This window comes from Pelodiscus sinensis, chromosome 14 (assembly GCF_049634645.1).
Source record: "Pelodiscus sinensis isolate JC-2024 chromosome 14, ASM4963464v1, whole genome shotgun sequence".
Classification (NCBI taxonomy): Eukaryota; Metazoa; Chordata; order Testudines; family Trionychidae; genus Pelodiscus; species Pelodiscus sinensis.
In genome coordinates, this window is record NC_134724.1 from 27,481,474 (window position 1) to 27,502,157 (window position 20,684).

Sequence of the window (20,684 nt, forward strand, 5' to 3'; positions counted from 1 at the left end):
CTGAGCACAGGCCTCAGGAGTTTTTCCAAACACACACAGGGAAACATTGGCTATCATGTGACAAGTACAGAAAGACACTGTCTCATAACACCAACTCACAGGATTAGGAGAAGGCAAAAATATTATTCCCTAAAACTGCAGCTGTGTGTGTCAGCTTCACTACAGAATTTCTGTCTAGAATATTCCCAGACCCAATCCTGATGAGCTTCCTGTTCAAATTGAAAAGAAAAATACCCACATGACCATCTACAGAGCACCAAGTACATGGACTGTCATCTTAGGAGCCTCCAAGGTTTCCCTAACAGACACAGACCCTTGCCAAAGGAAGAAAAACTGAAGCCTGACCCCTCTCACACCAACATAGTTCACTCCCTAAGGAGCTAAGAGAAAAGGAAGGGAGAAAAAAAAAAAAGCCCTCTCATTTCCTTATGCCACAAAAGCCACTGCAAAAAACAAAAGGAGTGGGTAAATAGATAACCAGTGCTTTAGATATTTATAGGAATTAAACTTTTTTTTAGGGAGTGTTAGTATGATCCTAGAAGTGAAAAAAAAAATCAATATATACGCTGCATTAGAAGAGATCTGGCAGAGCCAATGACAACAAAGACTATGGCCATCAATAGTATATCAGGTGTCAAACAGGCAGATTAGCTATCTGTCTCTTAGAAGATACCTAGCAGATCACTCTGGCAATTTCTCCATACAGAAATTATTATTTACCGTATTTTCCGGCATATAAGACGACTTTTGATGTTAAAAAACATCCCCCAAAAATCGGGGGTCGCCTTATACGCCGGGTAGACAGCTTTGCGGCTTTGCAAAGCCTCGGGGGAAGCCGGCGGCGGGGCATCCCAGGCGTGCCTGGGCTGCCCCGCCACCGGAGCCCCTCCGTGGCTTCCCCCGAGGCTTTGCAAAGCCGTGGAGGGGCTCCGGCGGCGGGGCAGCCCAGGCGTGCTGGGGCTGTCCCGCTGCCGGGGCGTCCTCAGAGGCTTTGCTCCTGGTGTCTCTGGTCTGCTGGAGACGGTCCCCAGCAGACCAGAGGCACCGGGAGCAAAGCTGAAGCGGCGGCGGGGTGCCGCGCTTCTGAGGCTTTGCTCTGGCAAAGCCTCAGAGGCGCGGGACCCCGCCGCTGCTGCAGCTTTGCTCCCGGTGCCTCTGGTCTGCTGGGGACCGTCTCCAGCAGACCAGGGACACCGGGAGCAAAGCCGGGGAGGCGGAGGGGCGCTGGGGTATAAGACTAAACCCTATCTTAACTAAAAAATTAGGGGGTCGTCTTATACGCCCAGTAGCCTTATACACCGGAAAATACGGTAGTCCATAAAGATACCATGAATTAGAATACAAAATGTGACTATAAATAAAGCTATCAGATGTATTTGACACACTCATGACCAGGACAAAGGATAAACATGCAAAACAGTTGGGGAATATGGACATTTCGTTTTATTTGATCCACCTCTTTTCCTTGCATTTTTGATAGTTGCCTATTTTTTCAGCAGCATAAAAATCTGTTCCTTAGTGGTTACAGTGGGTTTTTGTTAGAATATTACCCACCCCTCACTCCCCCGCAAAAAACAAACTGCTCATTAGGTGCATTATTTGCTAGCATGGACCTGCTTCTACAGGATATTGAATGCCCCCAGCAGCTCTCTTGTTTTTGATACAAGATGTGTGCCTTAATGTCAGGTTTTCATACTTGATTTTGCTTTATCCCTTCTAGTTATGCTCCTTTATCCCTTCTAGTTATGCTCCTATGTCAGTTTCATCTATTACAAACAAAACAAAAACTGCTAATTGAGAGATCCTTAAAACTGTGGGGTATGAGTTGATGAGCTAAGACACAGTTTTGGAAAACAAAAGTATCCTGTGTCATGTTGATAATATTTTGCCCTGAGATTTATCAAACACCCAAGTTATTGAGCATGCAATCAAGGTCATTGTGACAAACTGGGAAATATTTTTTATTATTTTTATGAATAATGCACATGCCTTTATATGTTTCCTTATAAATGGCTTACTTGCTATGGAGTTAAATCAAAAGGGGTTGCTAGAGCAAGCAAAAAAGACAAAATCAAATCACATAGATAAGAGTCCTTGATGGAATAATGGGGAAGTTGATTATAGGGACTATTCCCCCATTCATGCTAAGAGTGGTTTACTCTTGCTAAGCCTAAACTCAAAGGCGAAAATTAAAGTATTACAGAACCCCAGCCTAAGCAAAGGAGTACTAGTGAGTTAAAAGAAGCCATTCAGGGAATGAAAGGGCAGGGCAGGTTTCTGTTAGTACTATATATCTGGAACTTAAACCTGGAAATAATCAGAATTCCTGCTAAGTATTATGTTAAATTCAGAAACATTTTTCTGGGATGTTTAACACATCTAGTATGAAACAGGACATACTTATTCACTCTAGACAAGAGTCAGTCTGTAGGTAATGGTCAGTAACTTGTTTTCTTCAATAGGTTATCAGCCTGTAACAGAAGAGCAAAGAATACTTTCTAATCCTTTTAAAGGGATCACAGCAAGAACATCAGTGTGCTCTTGTGCAAGAATTTAAATTGGTTTGCCTCTCTAGAGAGTCACTGCATCTTCTGTTTAACTCCACATTTAAATGGTGCATTAGCATTTGCTATACACTTTATTATAGGAGTGAACTCTGCCAAAACTTTTGGATTATTCCCTAGCAAAAAGAATATTTGAATGATTATTCTGGTATAGTCAGTTTTCTAAAGCCATGAAAAAGATATTGATAGGACTGTAATGGAGACATTGGTTAAGTTGGCTGAGCTATCCTGTAGAAGTCTTCCATTCATACCAGCCTCTTCTAATGGTTAATTTCATTTTACCCCTCCTTTGGGCAGGATCCTATATTCTGATGTGAACTATCCTTTACTGAAGGGACTGATCACACTTGAATAGAAGTTCTGGTACTCCACGCTTCAATATTTTATTCTCTTGTTAAATCTACCTAGTGAGGTAGCCTAAGCAACTTCTCCTATTAGATTATTCCATTATCTAACTGGCAAATTAGTAATTTATCTAGTATTTGTCTAGAATATACTTCCTCCCTGCCCCATCTCTCAGGATGGTGTTGTTCAAGAAAGCAGGATGAAAAATGTGGACTGAAAAGAAAAATGGCGATTGATTTTCCTTTAGTGTATTGCTTATGGTTTTTCCAGTACCAGTTATCTCAGGCAGTTTGGTCTTTAGTTAACATACATCTCCCTAGCTATAAGCTGATAGAACAGATGCCATTGCTTGTCATGTGATGGTCACTTTTCATAAAGAGTTCTTTCTTGATTTTGAAAAAACTGCATGGAGGCATTACAGAGGCTGTTTATCTTTTCCTACATTCAGAACATTACATGCCAAACAGACTTCCTGCGCTGCCCCACCCCGTCCCAAAGATTAATTTCCCACTAATATCTTTTATTCAGAATTTACCTACATTGCGTTCAAGAAAGTTGCTCTGCTCTTTTATCAGAGGGGTAACTGTGTTAATCTGAATCTGCAAAAGCGGCGAGGAGTCCTGTGGCACCTTATAGACTAACCGAAGTGTTAGAGCATAAGCATTCGTGGGCATGCATCTGACGAAGTGGGTCTTTGCCCACAAAAGCTTATGCTCTAACACTTCGGTTAGTCTATAAGGTGCCACAGGACTCCTCGCCGCTTTTGCAGATTCAGATTAACACAGTTACCCCTCTGATAAAAGAGCAGAGCAACTTTCTTGAACGCAAAGACCCACTTCGTCAGATGCATGCCCACGAAAGCTTATGCTCCAACACTTCGGTTAGTCTATAAGGTGCCATAGGACTCCTCACCGCTTCTTCTCTTTTAGACATACCTAAGTGCTGTCTAATTCAGAAGTTTGGTAATGTGCACATGTACAGCCTCACCACTTTCAAGAGAAAATGTACTAAATTACTTATAAAAAAATAGTTGCCAATGATTAAAGTAATGTAACTAAGATATCTTAATTTAGTGAATCTACATTAAAGCATCTCAAAGGCAATGTTCAACTCAAGAAAAATTCAGATCATTACTGTACAATCAAGATTAGCAAAGTCCACATTAATAAAAATCAGAACTTAATTTCTTATTACCATAACTTTAATAGTAAGGTATTAACATCAATTAAATGGAACTTGTGTTACAAAATGCAAATAGATATGAAAGAAGCCATTTAGATATGGAGGTCTACCCACAAATCACGAGAGAAACAGTATATAGAATATTCTTCAACAAATGGATTTTGTCTCCTTCATCAGACCATTAAAATAAATGCTGTCTTTCATAGCCTGTATAAAGCAGTCACAAAAACTACATATTAAAGCCTAGGCCCCAGACCTGTACTTGATGTAAGTAGACTGATCCATATAAGCACATGCAAAGTCCCAGGGACATCAGCAGCTTCTGATGGACAGAAAAGTCTATGCATGTGGAACCAATTGTGCAACTGGGACTGAAGTCAGGGAAAATGTATGGCAATAAACATACTTATCTCTCCCTCTCTTTTATATGTGTACTAATATACACATGCAGGCTATATTTAAATCTAATAATTCATAAAATTCTTAAACAGGTCTATAAGCAGTGCAGAATCATTGTTCCTATTTCTGAAGTTTCAAAATATAAAAGTTTTATTAAGCATTTAATGAAAGCTACTTCAGCACAGCTCCACTGCCAGTAATGGAACTATGCCAATATATGCCAGCTGAGAATCAAGCCAGAGAATTTCAAATATATTTTGCTCAATTCTTAAAACAGCCATTTGGTATCCAATCCTGCTCCTATTTAAGGTCAATAGCTGGCCCATGTTTTATTAGTAGGAGTCAAGTTATTTGAGAAGAGTGCATTATTCCTATGACACTTTTTGAAATACACTATTGGTGATGAAGTCAGTAGTTTTACTTCAAGTAAATGTGACATAGAAATTCTTTCTGCAGAATTCTCTCTTTTCTTTAAGAGACTAGTTCTGTTTTTTTCACTTGAATTCATTTCCTTGATTTGTCTTAGAAAAATAAAGAAAAAAATCAATCAAATGCTAGAGAAGAGTTTATTTAAGGTTTTTTAACTGGGAGGAAACTTCCTTAACTTTTGTTGGTTGCCCATTTTAATGGATTAGAAAATTGGATCACTAAATCATTTACAGCTTGATTCCCTTCCTAATGACACCATTAACTACTTATCTTGAGTAATTTTCTACAGTAGGGGTGGGGAACCTTTTTTGGGTTGGGAGGGGCTGCTGACCCACAGAAAAATCAGTGGGAGGGGGGGGCACACAAGTGAAAAGCAATAACAAACAAAAAAAACACCAAAATAAGTCCTCACTGACGTGGCCCCTAACAAAGGAGAAAAATACTCCTCACATAGTAGAGCCTTGGGGGGTCCAGGCTAGTAGATTTTGTGTGCTGCAGCCCCCCGTGGGCCTGGAGCACCATCATGGGGTCCACAATACTGGGGGGGTGGAACCCCAAGCCTAGGGGCCAGATCCAAATATGGTTGCCAGATGTCCAGTATTGACCCCGACAGTCCAGTATTTTCGCCTCCTGTCCGGTAAAAATATCCGGAAAATACCAGACACCTAAAATGTCTGGTATCTTCTGGGGTTTTTCCCTCTGCCAGGAGGCGAAAATACAGGACATCTGGCAAACCTACACACAATCAGCAACCAGGCCCAGACTCCCCACCGGGGCTTGTCTTACGGCTGAATAGAAAAATAAAATGGCCACCGGCAAAAAGCCTCTACTGAAAGGGGCCATGCTGATTTTTTTTTTTTTTTTTTTTTTTGCTTAACTGCTGTCCTCTATTTTATTTTATTTTATTTTTTGCTCAACAACTTTGGTCTCCCCCTTCCCCCCCCCAACAGAATTCCCCCCCCCCTTTTTGGGGGGGGGGAGGAGGGGTGTTTGGTATTTTTGGTTAAACCATCTGGCAAGCCTAGATCCAAACAAGCTGGGGATCACATCCAGCCCCCAAGCCTGAGATTCCACACCCCTGTTCTGGAGTTTTTAAAAGTTATTTGTTCTCAGCAGAATTGTATAAAAGTTTGATTAGTTAAAGTGCTCTGAGAAACTCAGAGAATGATAAACTGAATACATGTTGGAAAATGGGCAAGTTCACCAATACCATATTGAAGTAGTAACAAAGTGTGTGTGTGGGAGGGGGGAATAGCTAGTATGATAGTACTGAAATACAAGGAGGGCCGGGAGAAGGAAATAAATCCCAAAATGAGTTAAAGAATTTTTAAAAATAATTTAAGCTAACTAGAATGGGCTACAAAACTGATTTTCAAACAGACTATTTAGCACCCACTTTAAAATTATTCAGACATTACATCAAAAAGACAATCAGCACTTGAAATGATAACAGCAAAATCTATACAGGGAAAATGATTATAAGGAGTCTGACTGAGAAATGGTGTTTACAGGGAGTTTGGTTCCAGGATATTTTACCTAATACTGTTTTGAACAAGGTAGTTTTTTATAAGACAACAATATACAAATGCCAACAAAGAAAAAACTGTTCATGTATCTGCTAATGAGGTTTGGGCCTCATTCTTGTAAGTGTAATAAACTAAGAAAGGGACAGAACAGAAGGGTAATGAGCCAGGGAGATGGTTCATCCAAGGCAAAAATGTACAGAACTTAATATTTTAGACAATTACATTTGCAATAGATATACTGCACTGAAATTTAAACTATCCAATTTTTTTTTCAAAACCTGGGGTTATCCTTTGGGCTGAGGTCTATTACGGCAAGGTACAAAATCCCATATGATGACTCCAACACAGATATATTCGCCATCATAAAACTGTCTTAAAATCCAGTTGCATGTTATACAATTTACCATCCTTGTTCTTTTGATCACTTGCATTTTAATTACGTGCAAGAGATGACAACTTTGTAGGATGCATAGTTTAAAAATCAACCCACAAAGAGAAGCAGCTTATGACGTTTTAAATGTAAAACTACACTCTTACCAGCAGAGATGATAGAAAGAGACCATTAGTCTTTCTAAATAGACTATTTCATACACAAAGATCCTGCATTAGGAGCTGCTAACAGACTCTTGTGGGCATGGAATTTCATTGATGTGCATTGCTCTACATAGGTACAAAAGTTTAGCCCCGTGGCTCTTGATTCAGGTTCAGGGCCCAAAACTAGATTTCTTCTTGCTGTAAATTGTTTTATCCTGCATAATGCAATTTAGCTATAAAAACGTCAATTAAATATACAGCACAAATATAGTTTTACCATTATAATGGAAATGTATACTAGATGATCTTTAAAAATAGTTATTTCAGATTTGTTTTATATGACGTTTTAAATGTAAAACTACACTCTTACCAGCAGAGATGATAGAAAGAGACCATTAGTCTTTCTAAATAGACTATTTCATACACAAAGATCCTGCATTAGGAGCTGCTAACAGACTCTTGTGGGCATGGAATTTCATTGATGTGCATTGCTCTACATAGGTACAAAAGTTTAGCCCCGTGGCTCTTGATTCAGGTTCAGGGCCCAAAACTAGATTTCTTCTTGCTGTAAATTGTTTTATCCTGCATAATGCAATTTAGCTATAAAAACGTCAATTAAATATACAGCACAAATATAGTTTTACCATTATAATGGAAATGTATACTAGATGATCTTTAAAAATAGTTATTTCAGATTTGTTTTATATGTATAGGTCAGTAATTATTTGCATAATATTTGCTAATGTATTTTTACATAGAGATTTAGGAAATTATAGTCTGTCTATTGGCCAAAAATTCTACTCAATTACACTGAATAAATACTTAATCTGTATTTATCCAATGACTGACCCAGTTGTAATACAGAATATCACCCTATTTCAGCAATTTGAGAAATGTTTTTCAGGAGAAAGCATACTCTTATATAAAATAAGCTTTCCTACCTCTAAAAAGATTTTAATACTGCTTTCAGAGAAACTCTCTACAGTCTGCAACACTGATGAACTACACAACCTGTTTCTAAAATTTACCTGTCAGGGGTTTTTTTTTGTTTGTTTGTTTTTGACACAAACATTTACAATCACCAAATACGATTATCACTGAAACAAAAAAGCCACTTTACTCAGCAAGACAAAAGAGTCACCTTTTCTTTAACTACTAACAAAAGATAGAGCAACACATTCTACATAAGACCATATACTGCACTTTCACCTCAAGAACATGAGGATTTAGTACTACTGATTAAGTCTATATCAAAGATGAAATAAAATTGTTTAAATCAGCTTGTATTTTAACAAGGAAAGACATTTAAAAAACATAGCATTTAGATTCACATCAGCACCAGAAAGCAACACAGTAAAATATGTATGTTCATTAAGCAAGAAAAGGAGTTCACATACCTGAGATTAACACAAAATATATCTGTAGTTTTCCAGATCTACTTTAATTACAAGTTTCCCAGTGCTGATACAGTTTGAATTTCTTGAACACCACATCCAGGCAAAAAAAGTCAGTTTTCATCTATAACAGATATCAAAGAGGGTGGGAAGAGTGAACACGTAATTTAAAAAAGCTGGTTTAGAAATACAACTCTAAAAATCACCATTTGCACTCAGAGGATATGCTGCCTGTACAGTAACATATAACATCACAATCTACCTAATTACTTTCAGCTGTTCGTCATGTGGTCTTGCTGACTGATCAAGTGACTTCTTTCCCTCCTTTCACAAGTCTAGCAATCCAGTTAACTAGCCCATCCTTTACCAAGTACGAATGTACCAAACGTTTGCTTAAACCAGGGAGAAAGTCTGAATGTGTGTAGCTAACAGACTGTTTTTCATTTTATTTTTTTTAAATAAAACAAGCTACAAAAGATTGGTTGCCTATTACTGTGAAGTTTGGTCTTTTTATTTTTTGTATTTTTACAAATATTTATAAATGTCATCAGGCAGCATCAAGCAAAAGCTCCTCAAATGTAATGAGCAACATCAGTTTCAAGCATGCTGAGTCTACATCTTTCTTTACAACTGATCATAACAAAAACAAACAACTTCGTTAAAGAGAGACAGGGAAATTTTCAGGTTAAGAGAACTTTAATAAGTGTTTAACCAATCCAACAATGAGCATCAGATGGACAGGCCCCTCCCCTCACAGAGTACCACTGCAATCATTTCTGCATGGGTACAGGAATTTACGTACCTAGAGTTGTTGCACGACTGGGGTATTAACCATTAACTAAATATTTTTCTTATAATCTTTTTATAGTTAAAATGGGATTAGAAGCATTTCATCAGTATTGAAAATTTGCAGAGTGTCCATGATTTACTTCCATTCTTCCCATACAAAACACATAATACTAAGCATGATAGCCTAGTACATACAGATGTTTCCTCCTCACAAAATAATGTTGCAGATTACATAGAGAACTATACTCTGTAGTCCCATTTTACTACAGTTTTCTGACTTAAAACTAAAAACTTTAGTTAGCAGTGTTGCAGTTCTATTATAGATGTAACCTCTTCTATGGGAAAAGGAACTGAGGATTACAGTGGATGAAGCTGGGTATGAGTCAACAGTGTGCCCTTGCAGCCAAGAAGGCGAATGGCATTTTGGGGTGCATAAGGAGGAGCATTTCCAGCAGATCTAGAGAAGTTATTATTCCCCTTTTATTCAGCACTGGTGAGGCCACAACTGGAGTATTGCGTCCAGTTCTGGGTCCCCCAGGGTGGAAAGGATGTGGACACATGGGAAAGGGTCCAGCGGAGGGCAACCAAAATGATCAGGGAGCTGAAGCACATGGCCTATGAGGAGAGGCTGAGGGATTTGGGCTTATTTAGTCTACGGAAGAGAAGAGTGAGGGGAGACTTTATAGCAGCCTTCAACTTCCTGAAGGGAATTTCCGAAGAGGAAGGGAGGTTCTCGGTAGCCACAGATGGCAGAACAAGGAGCAATGGTCTCAAGTTCCAGTGTGGGAGCTTTAGGTTGGGTTTCACGAGGAGTAATGGTAGTTCGGAATAGGAAGCCTAGTCCGCACTAGCGGACATTTAAAAATGGTGGCGCCCGGCGAGATGCAAATGAAGCCCGGGAAATTCAAATCCCGAGCTTCATTTGCAACTCTGGTTGCCTACATTACCACCCTAGTTCGAACTAGGGTAGTAGTGTAGACATACCCTCACACATAAATTCCATGCTCAGTGCTGGCATCATTGTACACATGCCTGCAGCATTGTGTCACTGGCAAATTAGTATACAGCGATTGCCAAAACCCCACCTATACTGTCCCTTTACATTAGCTCAGTCAGAATGACAAGTTTAAAAGTAGCAGGGTAGTGGTAGCACTGCAATTTTTTATTGCAAGCAAGGGAGCCGACAGGCTTGCCAGGCCTCTGAGTAAGGTAGGGGGGAGGCATCTTTGCGTTCTTGGAAGGGGCGAGGCCTCTGGTGGAAGGGGCATGGTTGGAGGCAGCCAGCCCTCAGCCCTGCCTAGAGCACACTGCACTGGCCAGCCCAGTCAGCTCTAAAAGCCATTTGCCAGTGATTTAAAGGGCCAGAGGTGCTGGCTGCTGTCACTCCAGGATCCCTGGACCCTTTAGAATTGCTGGGCCCCAGGGCAACTGCACCATTTGGCCCCACATATACCCTTCAGCAAGCCTGTGAACAGTGGGAAGCTAAACAGGAAAATTAAGACAAAGCTATAGGGCAGGGGTGGGCAATAAGTTTTGGTGGGGGGCCACTCCAAGATTTTGGAAAGTGGTCAATGGCCACACTTTCCTGTGGAAGAGGTGCGGGATCTAGGATGGAGGTTCTGTGCAGAAAGGCGCACGGGGTAAGGGTGCAGGAGATAGTGTGAGGTCTGAGAGGGAGTTTGGGAGAAGGAGGGGGTTGCAGGAGAGGATTCTGGCCTGGGAGAGGGGCTCTAGGAGAGAGTGCAAAGTCTGGGAGGGAATTGTGACCTAGGAGAAGGGGAAAATCAGGGTGCAGACTGCAGAGGGTTTGGGCGGTGACCTGGGGCAGGGGAATGGGGTATAGGGTTGGGAGGGAGTATGGGTACAGGAGAGGATTCTGCCTGGGAGATGCGGGAGGGATGGGAGGTACAGGGTCTGGGAGGGAGTTGTGACCTGGGGCAGGGAAGTGCAGAGGGTTTGTATGGTGACGTGGGGGAAGGAGTTGGGGTGTGGGAGGGGCAGGGGTGTCAGAGGCAGGCTTTGGCTGGGAGGTGCTTACCTAAGTGTCTCCCAGTCAGCAGCCCTGCAGCACCCCCAAGGCAGGCTGGTCTCCCTTATTGCTGCAGCCCCAGACTGCATGAAAATTCAGGCTGCTCCCTCCATGTGGCTCAGCTGCAGGAGCAGGGAGAGGCTTGCACTGCCCCATCCCTGAGAACAATCTGTCAGCTCCTACTGGCTGGTTGTTTCCAGCCAATCGGAATGGAGCAATTGGTTGGTGTCAGTTCCTATTGGTCAGTTGTTTCCAGCCAATAGGAGCTGAGGATTGGGCTGAGGAAGTGGAGATGTCACAAAGTCTCCCCCTCCTTCACAGCAGAGAGGCAGCAGATAAGCCCTGTACTTGAAACAGTAGCTGCTGCATGCCTGAGGATCCTGGCAGAGGGGTCTGTGGACCGAATCTGGTGGCTTGGTGGGCCAGATCTGGCCTGAGAGAGGTATCTTGCTCACCCCTGCTTTCGGATATAAACCTAGAGGGGATCAAGACCCAAGAAGAGATTCCCATGAATTTATGCGAACTGAAATCATCAAAATTTTCCACAGCTCTATAGGATCCTCAGAATCACTAACAGGCATATATTGAAGTGATTTTTTTTAAAAGGTCCTAACTGATTAGACACTTAAACCACATCTTCTCCAACAGATGCCTGATTATCTTTATCTTCACTCCCTTTCTTCAGTTTCTTCGAGGCGCGCTCATTTTTCAGCTATAGAAGACTTCCAAGTTTGTTCTCTGACTTCATTACTTAAAGCAGGGTGAGTAAAACATCCCATGGTGTAGAGGGCCGACCTGCACTATTTATGGTCTTCTGCACCATTTATTCATATCCATTCCAGATGGAGCAGCCAGGCAATAAGATTTCCCCATTCCTTCCATCCCCAAATAGATCAGCATGGAGGCAGGTTAGGTCAGCATACTGTGGAGCCACAATTACAGAGATCCAGTAGTTTTAACTCTTTGAATAAATAGAGCAGAGACTTATTTAAGGTAGGATGGCTTCTAGCAAATAAAAAAAGCATTATGGTTGGCATCATAAGTCTCCATTTGTACAATATTTTTAAGATACAAAGAACTAGGAACTGACTGAAGAGATGTCTGAGGTATTAGCTACAGGCTTGACACCCCTAGTCCCGCACCCTGGAGGCCTGACCAGCTCTGAAGGAGGAAGCCTGCTGTTACGCCTCACCCGCGTGGGTCTAGTCCGTGTTGCTCCGAAACGATTCGGGGCGATGCGCTGACCGCTGCCGGCAGGGTGGGGTCCGGGCCCTCCCTCACTCCCAGACCCCGGCCCATGGCCTTAACACCAGGAGTACAACTCCCGGTGGAAGCAGGTGGGGGCTTGCCCCTAAACTCGCCTGCTCATGGGCTCCATGACCCTCCCTGGGCCTGGTGACCCCATCGGTGACGGGCTCAATTCCTCCTCTACCCCGGCAGGATCGGCCTGGGCTCTCCGCCCTCTGGCTCCCCCTCGCCCTCAGGTACCTGCTTGTCCTTGCCTTCCGCGTCCTCCTCCCCCTTGCTCATCCAGCCCCTTTTATCCTGCCCCTAGCCATCTTCCCTTGCTTCCGTGTGCCCGGTATCCCACTTCCCCGGCGCACCGGTAATGTCATCACCGAGCGCCACTGCGCGGCGTCTTCCCTGCTCTCGGGCCGGCCGGCCGCAGCCCTCCCCAGTCCCCCCCTTCCTGGGGGCTGTCCGGAGGTGGGTCCCCCTGGGTCGCCGGGGCTGAACCCGCAGCTCCTGCAGCCGCGGACGATCCTTCTGCCCGCGGCTGGTGACGGGGTTGCTCCACCCCGTCACACCTGCCCTGGGCTGCCAGGCCTCGCAGGGCTCCACCACTTCTAGGCTACTGGGCTCCCAACTCCATGGCCAGCATGGGCCACTGGATTCCCAGATCCACTCTCTGCTGCTCCCAGGGCTCTCTGGTACAGGGGATTTCTGGTCCAGCAACATCCCATGGTCCTGTCTGACCACAGATGTTTCTAGACCAGAGACCTGGACCAGAGAGGTTCAACCTGTATTAGCTTTGAAAAGTCATGGAAGAGGAGCAAGATTCCAGAAGAATGGAAAAGAGCAAATATAATGTCCATCTATAAAAAAAAAGGGAAATAAAGACAAACCAAGGAATTACAGATCAATCAGGATTTGAATATCTTTTATAGCTAATAATTTCTGGCCCAAAACTGTTACTGTCTTCTTCCTTACTACTTTGGTGCAGATGTATCAAGAAATGCACTTGTACAAAGTAGCTCAAACCACACAGTCTTATTGGCTTCTTCTCATGGTTTCACAGAATTTACTTCTGTAGATTTTATAATTTCAGAACTAAACAGTAAGAAATCACTAATTCCAGGAGGAAGTGAACAGTCTGATAAAATGGTTAATCTAATGAAGTCTTGGGCATCACAAACAGGACTAGATATTAACTATAGGCCCATCCTAAAGAAGACAAAAAATAAAACAAAAATTACACAGCCAAACTTTTTACAGCACTTTACAGAGGCCCACAAAGAGCCTTCTAAAAGTGGGTAAACAATATTATCTACATTGTAAAAATGGGGAAACACAGGGCCTATCTAACACTACCCACCGGATCAATGGGCATCAAACAATCCAGCAAGGGTCAATTCATTGTGTCTTGTATACATGCGATAAACTGACTACTGGACACTTTCCTGTTGATCCTGGTACTCCACCACACTGAGAAGATTAAGTAGAGTTGAAGGGAGTGAATCTGCCATCTACTCACCACTGTAAGTAGATAAACAAAGCACTGTGGGCCCACCAGTGGCTTCCCTGGGTTGTCCCGCGATCCAACTTTAAAAGCCACTATATATTTTGTAAAGTATGACTTGTGAACTATCATTTGAATATTCAGTCTTCTGGATATTATTATCCTGTTAAAATATGTGACACAACAATGGATGCAAATTATGAGATGTTGCTATACAAATGTTACTAAACTATGTTCTGGTGCTAGAGCATGCCCACAGACTTACTGTTCAGACATAAAGAGCTGACCACAGGTATTAAACTATTAGCTGCTTAACCAGCCATTCTCCAAGGAGAAAAAGAAATTTACATTTTATCCCAGAGACTATTAAAATCTCATGTACACAGGGGACTGTTATACATCTCAGCAGGGGGTAATCCTGAAAGAGAAAAGGAGGAGGATATAAGACAAGAACATAAGAATGGCCGTACTGGGTCAGACCAAAGGTTCATCTAGCCCAGTAGCCTGTCTGCCGACAGTGGCCAGCACCAGGTGCCCCAGAGAGGGTGGACCGAAGACAATGATCAAGCAATTTGTCTCCTGACATCCTTCTCCAGCCTCTGACAGACAGAGGCCAGGGACACCACTTCTATCCTCTGGCTAATAGCCTTTTATGGACCCAATCTCCGTGAAATTATCTAGCTTCTCTTTAAACTCTGTTATAGTCCTAGCCTTCACAGCCTCCTCTGGCAAGGAGTTCCACAGGCTGACTACATGCTGTGTGAAGAAGAACTTCCTTTTATTACTTTTAAACCTGCTACACATTAATTTCATTTGGTGTCCTCTAGGTCTTCTATTATGGGAACTAATAAATAATTTGTCTTTATCCGCCCTCTCCACACCACTCATGATTTTATAAACCGCTATCATATCCCCCCTCAGTCTCCTCTTTTCTAAACTGAAAAGTCCCAGTCGTTTTAACCTCTCTTCATATGGGACCCGTTCCAAAACCCTAATCATTTTTGTTGCCCTTTTCTGAACCCCTTCCAAGGCCAAAATATCTTGATAAGAGACCGTGACCTCCACATCTCCCCACTTTTCCTCCCATCTCTCTGTTTATAACATAGATGAACACCTGCAGGTCTCTAAAATGGGGGAATGGATCCTGGCTGAAATGAAATCCAGTCAGTTGCAGCTTACGGAGAGAGAGACATTTTGCTTTTACATTCATTTAGGTATTAATTTGTGTTTTTATTTCTTCTGTAACCAATTCTGACTTCTATTCATTATCACTTGTAATCACTTAAAATCCATCTGTAGTTAATAAACTTGTATTATTTAGTGTATTTGGATTAAAGTGTTTGAGGCACACTATGTAGGATGACAAGACTGATTCATAATCATTACCCAGTGCTGGAATGAAGGATTTACTAAGATCTTAAACCATCCAGGAGGTACTGAGCAAGCAAAATGCACATTTCTGGGGAACATGGCTGAGACTGAAGAATATGTGGGTATTGCCAAGAATGTAATTCATTAATGGCTGGGAAAGCATTCATATAACATAGCTGGGAGTGATTTTACATGCTAGTGGCTATATATAAGCAGGACTGGGAGCAAGGACTGTTAACAGCAAAGCAGTATAAAAGGCTCCCTGGATTACAAAATTAAGGGGGTAAAGCTATTCAACAGTCCAGATTGTCCCATTGGGAATGTCACAGAGGGTCAGAACCAGAATCAGAGGCTCTAAAAATCACCAAGTCAAGTGTCAAGACAGAGTTAGAGCCAGGAATCCAAGCCACAGGTCAGAACTGTATTACCTGGAGTCAAGGAAAACAGTAGCAGGGCTGGGTATGAGACAAGAATGAGGATAGGACAGGGCTGAAATAAGGGACTACTGAGACTGAAGTATGGCAGAGAAGTAGGATTTCCAATGCTATATTTCAAAAAGAGACTGCTTTCTTAGCATCCCACCTCTCCTCCTGGAATTATCATTAATAAATAAGCAGAACTCACCTACATTTACCCAGGCCAGGGTATTTTTGCTGTTTGTTGCAGAACTCAGCAACTCCTCATTTTGTTGTACAGAATGAAGAAATAAGGGACAACTCTTATAATGAGGTACTATTGGCAGCCCTACAAAAGTGGAATTGAAACATGGGAGGGACAGAGATTAATGCAGCCACAATCAAATGCTTTGAGCAGGCAGTGCCCTGCTGTTGCCCTGCAGAGCAGGCGTGCTGATTTGTTTAGCCAACTTGGGGAAAGAGGGTGTGTAACCAAACAGACAACTCAGTTGGAGGTCCAGATGTGCTCATTATATTATCTGGGGGTTAAACTGGCAGATAAGCAACCCACCTGCAGCCACTTACATATGACAGGCACAGGGAGGTCAAACAACTTGCCCAAAGTCTTTCAGTGAGGGTATGTCTACACTAGAAAGTTAGTTCGAACTAACGGACGTTAGTTCGAACTAACTTTCCTATGCGCTACACTAGCGCTCCGCTAGTTCGAATTTGAATCGAACTAGCGGAGCGCTTAGTTCGAACTAGGAAAACCTCATTTTACGAGGACTAACGCCTAGTTCGAACTAGCTAGTTCGAACTAAGGGCTGTGTAGCCCTTTAGTTCGAACTAGTGGGAGGCTAGCCCTCCCCAGGTTTCCCTGGTGGCCACTCTGGCCAACACCAGGGAAACTCTATGCCCCCCTCCCGGCCCCGGACCCCTTAAAGGGGCACGGGCTGGCTACGGTGCCCGTGCCAGGTGCAAGCCTGCCAGCACCCAGCTAGCAGACCCTGCACCTGGCACGGCACAGAGCCACCCACCCGATGCCTCCCAGCCCACCCCCTCTTGCCGGGACCAGGCTGGCGGCTCCCGGGAGCTTGCCCGGGACCGCAAGAGGCGGGCACCTTCCTGGGCTAGTGCGGACATCGTGGACCTCGTCCACGATCTCCGCACTAGGCACAGGAAAGTGGCCGTCTAGGGCAGGAGAGCTGCCAGCCTGGCCACCCAGGAGCAGGTGTGCATGAAAATCAAGGGGGTCCACTGAGACCCCCGACCCTGAGCCCTGAGCTTACAATGGCCGTCCTGGGTCAGACCAAAGGTCCATCTAGCCCAGTAGCCTCTCTGCCAACAGCGGCCAACCCTAGGGACCCTGGAGGGGATGGACCGAAGACAATGACCAAGCCATTTGTCTCGTGCCATCCCTCTCCAGCCTTCCACAAACTTTGGGCAGGGACACCACTCCTACCCTCTGGCTAATAGGACTCCATGGACCCAACCTCCATCACTTGATCTCACTTCCCTTTAAACTCTGTTCTAGTTCTAGCCTTCACAGCCTCCTGCAGCAAGGAGTTCCACAGGTTAACTATTTGCTTTGGGAAGAAGAACAACTTTCTCTTACTAGTTTCAAGCCTGCTACCCATTCCTTTCCTTTGGTGTCCTCTAGTCCTTCTTTATGGGAACTCATGAAGAACTTTTCTGAATGCACCCTCTCCACCCAACCCCTGCTTTTAGAGACCTCTATCCTGTCCCCCCTCCGTCTCCTCTTTTCTAAGCTGAACAGTCCCAGTCTCTGTAGCCTCTCTTCATCTGGGACCTGTTCCCAACCCCTGATCATGTTAGTTGCCCTCCCCTCTCCCAGCCTTTCTCTTCCCCTCTCCCACCTCCTTTTCCCAGTCTCCCCCAGTTTTTTTCAATAAAGACAGAGTCAATGTTGGAAGAAACATTAGCTTTATTTTGTACATCAATAAGAAGGGGGGCTAGGGAAGGGCAAGTGGAAGAAGGTGAGGGAGGAATGGGGCACGAGCCCCCGATGGGGAGGACTGGGCTGGCTCTGCGGGCTTCTGGGGGTGGAAGCTCTCCTGCAGCCCCCCAATTACTCCCTCTCCCCAGATGGCAGCCTGCGGCAAGTGCAGCCGGGCTGATGGCCGAGTGGTGTGATGTGCCCAGTGTGGGCACTCAGGGCACTCCAAGCCAGAACTTCTTTGCAAGCGGGGCACCCCTTAGAACTGTGTGTCCGGGGTGGGGGTCGGGACCCTTTAAGCGCAGCCCTCGGCTAGCCTGAGACAGTATCTCCACGCTCTAAGTCCTCCTTTTATGCCCTGCCGGCACTGCTTCCGGCCATCATTAAGCCCTCTTCAGAGTCCACTCAATGTGGACTTACTAGTTCGAACTAGCAAAACGCTAGTTCGAACTAGTTTTTAGTTCTAGATGCGTTAGTTCGAACTAGCTTAGTTCGAATTAACTAATTCGAACTAAGTTAGTTCGAACTAGCGCTGTAGTGTAGACGTACCCTGAGTCAGTAATAAGACCAAGGCTTTGCAGCCTCAAATTAGATCATACTTCCTCTGTCTCTTTTTTTAAAAACATCTTGTCCCTGATCAGGGTTTGGCCCTTCCAAAACAGCCATTGAAAATATTTTATTCTGTGACTCAACTACCTAATATAAGACAGGCCAATTGGTTAATAATGTTTATTAAATTCACTCTGGATTTTTTTTAATCTTAGGATCTCCTTTCGGTTTTGTGAGGGGAGCTCGTGCAGACCTCCACTGGCTCCTTCAGCAATGCCAACCGAGGATGTAATATGGTAGTCAATTAACCAATTAACAGATAAGCAAAAGCTTATAGGTTAATGCTATAGAACACATGCATTTCCCCCCTCCTCCTGCCAGTACATTTTTTAGCATGCTGGCTAGCAGCCTTGCTCAATCCTGGCTTGCATTGGGTCCAGGACCTGCCCTCACTGCAGCTCTGCATTTAAAGTATATTAGGAGCCAAGGCAGGCAGGCAGCCCAGCTCAGTTTTGGCTCACACCAAGTCCAGGAGCTCAGACTTGCCCCTGGATAGGGGCTGCTGTCACCCCCCTGCTGATCCATGAGGAGAGCTGGTTTTTAAACTGGTTCCCCTCGCAGACCAGCTCCTGCCTGGCACCACATGCTGCTGCCTCTGATAAAGAAGCAGCAGCACAGTGTGGCAGGGGGCTCCTCAGGAATGGCACTGGAGCGCACTGGCTACCAGCCCCGTGCCTGCAGACTATAGAATAGTCGAGTAACTGATAAGAATTCATGAGGTTAATCAACTATTCAGTTAACCAATATTTAACATCCCTAATGCCAACACAATTAGACTGCTTGGGGACAATTTAACACCAGAGTAAGCTAGAGGATTTATTGAAGCTCTGCTTCTGTAAATGTTGCTAGAGGAACTAAGAGATAGTAAAAGAACAAGCAATAACCTCTTTGGTATGCTGAAATTAGCTCTCTGTGGTGGTTACTCACAATGATTATGTTCAATCTATTTGTCTGAAAGGGTCTCAATCACTGTTCCTTGTCAGCTTGCACTTATGCAACTGTTCAGGAGAAATCTGAATGCCACAAAGCTGATTAGCAGAGTGCCCACAGCTAGGTTTGTGTTTCTACTTTTGGTGCACATTTTCACGTATATTGGTATATATAACAAAATGTATTCTGTACATAGATGGAAAAGATTAGAGGGAACATTAGTCTCAATAAAAGATGTAGAAGGATTTCAACCTCTACAGCGCTCTAATATGTTTTCCCTTTAAAAAAAGGCAGGGCAATAGGAATAGTTAAAAATTTTCTTTCCTTCCAGTAAAAACAAGAAGCAGTTTTTAAAAAGATACAGACTAACATGGCTACCCGTCTGAGACTTCCTTCTAGTAGTTTACTTCAGGTAATAAATTACTTCCTAACTTTTCTGCTACCAGCCAAGCATCTCTACTGTTTTTCCAGAGCCAAATCTATAAAAAAATAGAAAGACTTTGCTATAAAAAGGGTACAATTAGAATTAGGGAATTCTGTTTTCACATTAAGTTACAGAGAACTAAAACCAACTTAAAGGCAAATGGTCAAAGTATTGAAAGTATTGGGGGAAAAAGCAGCATGCAGTCCAATGAAACAAGAAAAGCAATTAATAAGAACCTGAAACTGTCGAAATATACTGGAAAGTCAAAAACTAAGAATCGAATTGTACTGCAGTAGTCTGAAAGGTTTTTATGGAGAGGAATTTATTGAGAGGAATTTGAAGCGACAATTCTACAGCCAAATTCTTACTACATTTTCCTACTATTTGAATCAAGCTCTTTTGACAAGATAATCTTAGTACTTGTAATTTGTGATCTCAGCTGAACTCACTGGAAAGCTGTTAATAACTTTAATAAGGAGCCAAGAATTATTTTTCTACTTTGCACAGCCCTAGGAATTTACAAGGTGAGTTGGAGAAGTCCAAAGGACACTTTCTCTGCTTGAAGCATTCTTAAACCCAAGTACCAGGAAGATGGTGAAAGAGGGTTGAAACAAACTATTTGGATACCAGAATACTAGAACTGGAAGGGACCTTGAGAGGTCATCAAGTCCAGACCCCTGCCGTCATGGCAGGACCAACCACCTTATCATCTCTGATAAGAGTCTATCCAACCTGCTCTTAAATATCTCTAGTGATGGAGATTCCACAACCTCCCTAGGCAATTTATTCCAGTGTTTAACCATCCTGCCAGTTAGAAAGTTTTTCCTAATGTTCAAAATAAACCTCCTTTGCTGCAATTTAAGCCCATTGCTTCTTCTCCTATCCTCAGATGTTAAGAAGAATATCTTTTCTCCCTCCTTCTTGTAACACCCTTTAGGTACTTGAAAACTGCTATCATGTCCCCTCTCGGTCTTCTCTTTTCTAAATTAAACAAACCTAATTCTTTCAGTCTTCCCTTTTAGGTCATGTTTTCTAGACCTTTAATCAGTTTTGTTGCTCTTCTCTGG

The 20,684-nt window shown here is 43.2% G+C and overlaps 1 protein-coding gene and 1 long non-coding RNA gene across 9 annotated transcripts in view; one reads left to right on the top strand and one right to left on the bottom strand.

The window, feature by feature from the left end:
• Positions 1 to 20,684, bottom strand: part of RAB27A (RAB27A, member RAS oncogene family) — a 91,309-nt gene that overhangs the window by 43,408 nt on the left and 27,217 nt on the right. For 3 of the 7 annotated variants that reach the window (XM_025178258.2, XM_006112761.4, XM_006112762.4), the window contains one exon: positions 8,377 to 8,497. The exons of 2 other annotated variants lie outside the window; for them this stretch is intronic. The gene's annotated coding sequence lies outside the window, so the exon portion shown is untranslated. Of the gene's footprint in view, positions 1 to 8,376; positions 8,498 to 8,635; positions 8,660 to 11,200; positions 11,528 to 20,684 lie in introns of those variants that run through there. 2 more of the 7 variants (XM_075897288.1, XM_025178242.2) reach the window with 2 other exon arrangements.
• LOC112543662 (uncharacterized) overlaps positions 11,510 to 20,684 on the top strand; it is a 34,856-nt gene continuing 25,681 nt past the window's right edge. For both annotated transcript variants that reach the window (XR_012895784.1, XR_003086875.2), the window contains exons 1-2: positions 11,510 to 11,633; positions 11,877 to 11,952. This is a non-coding gene — a long non-coding RNA (uncharacterized LOC112543662). The remainder of the gene's footprint in view (positions 11,634 to 11,876; positions 11,953 to 20,684) is intronic.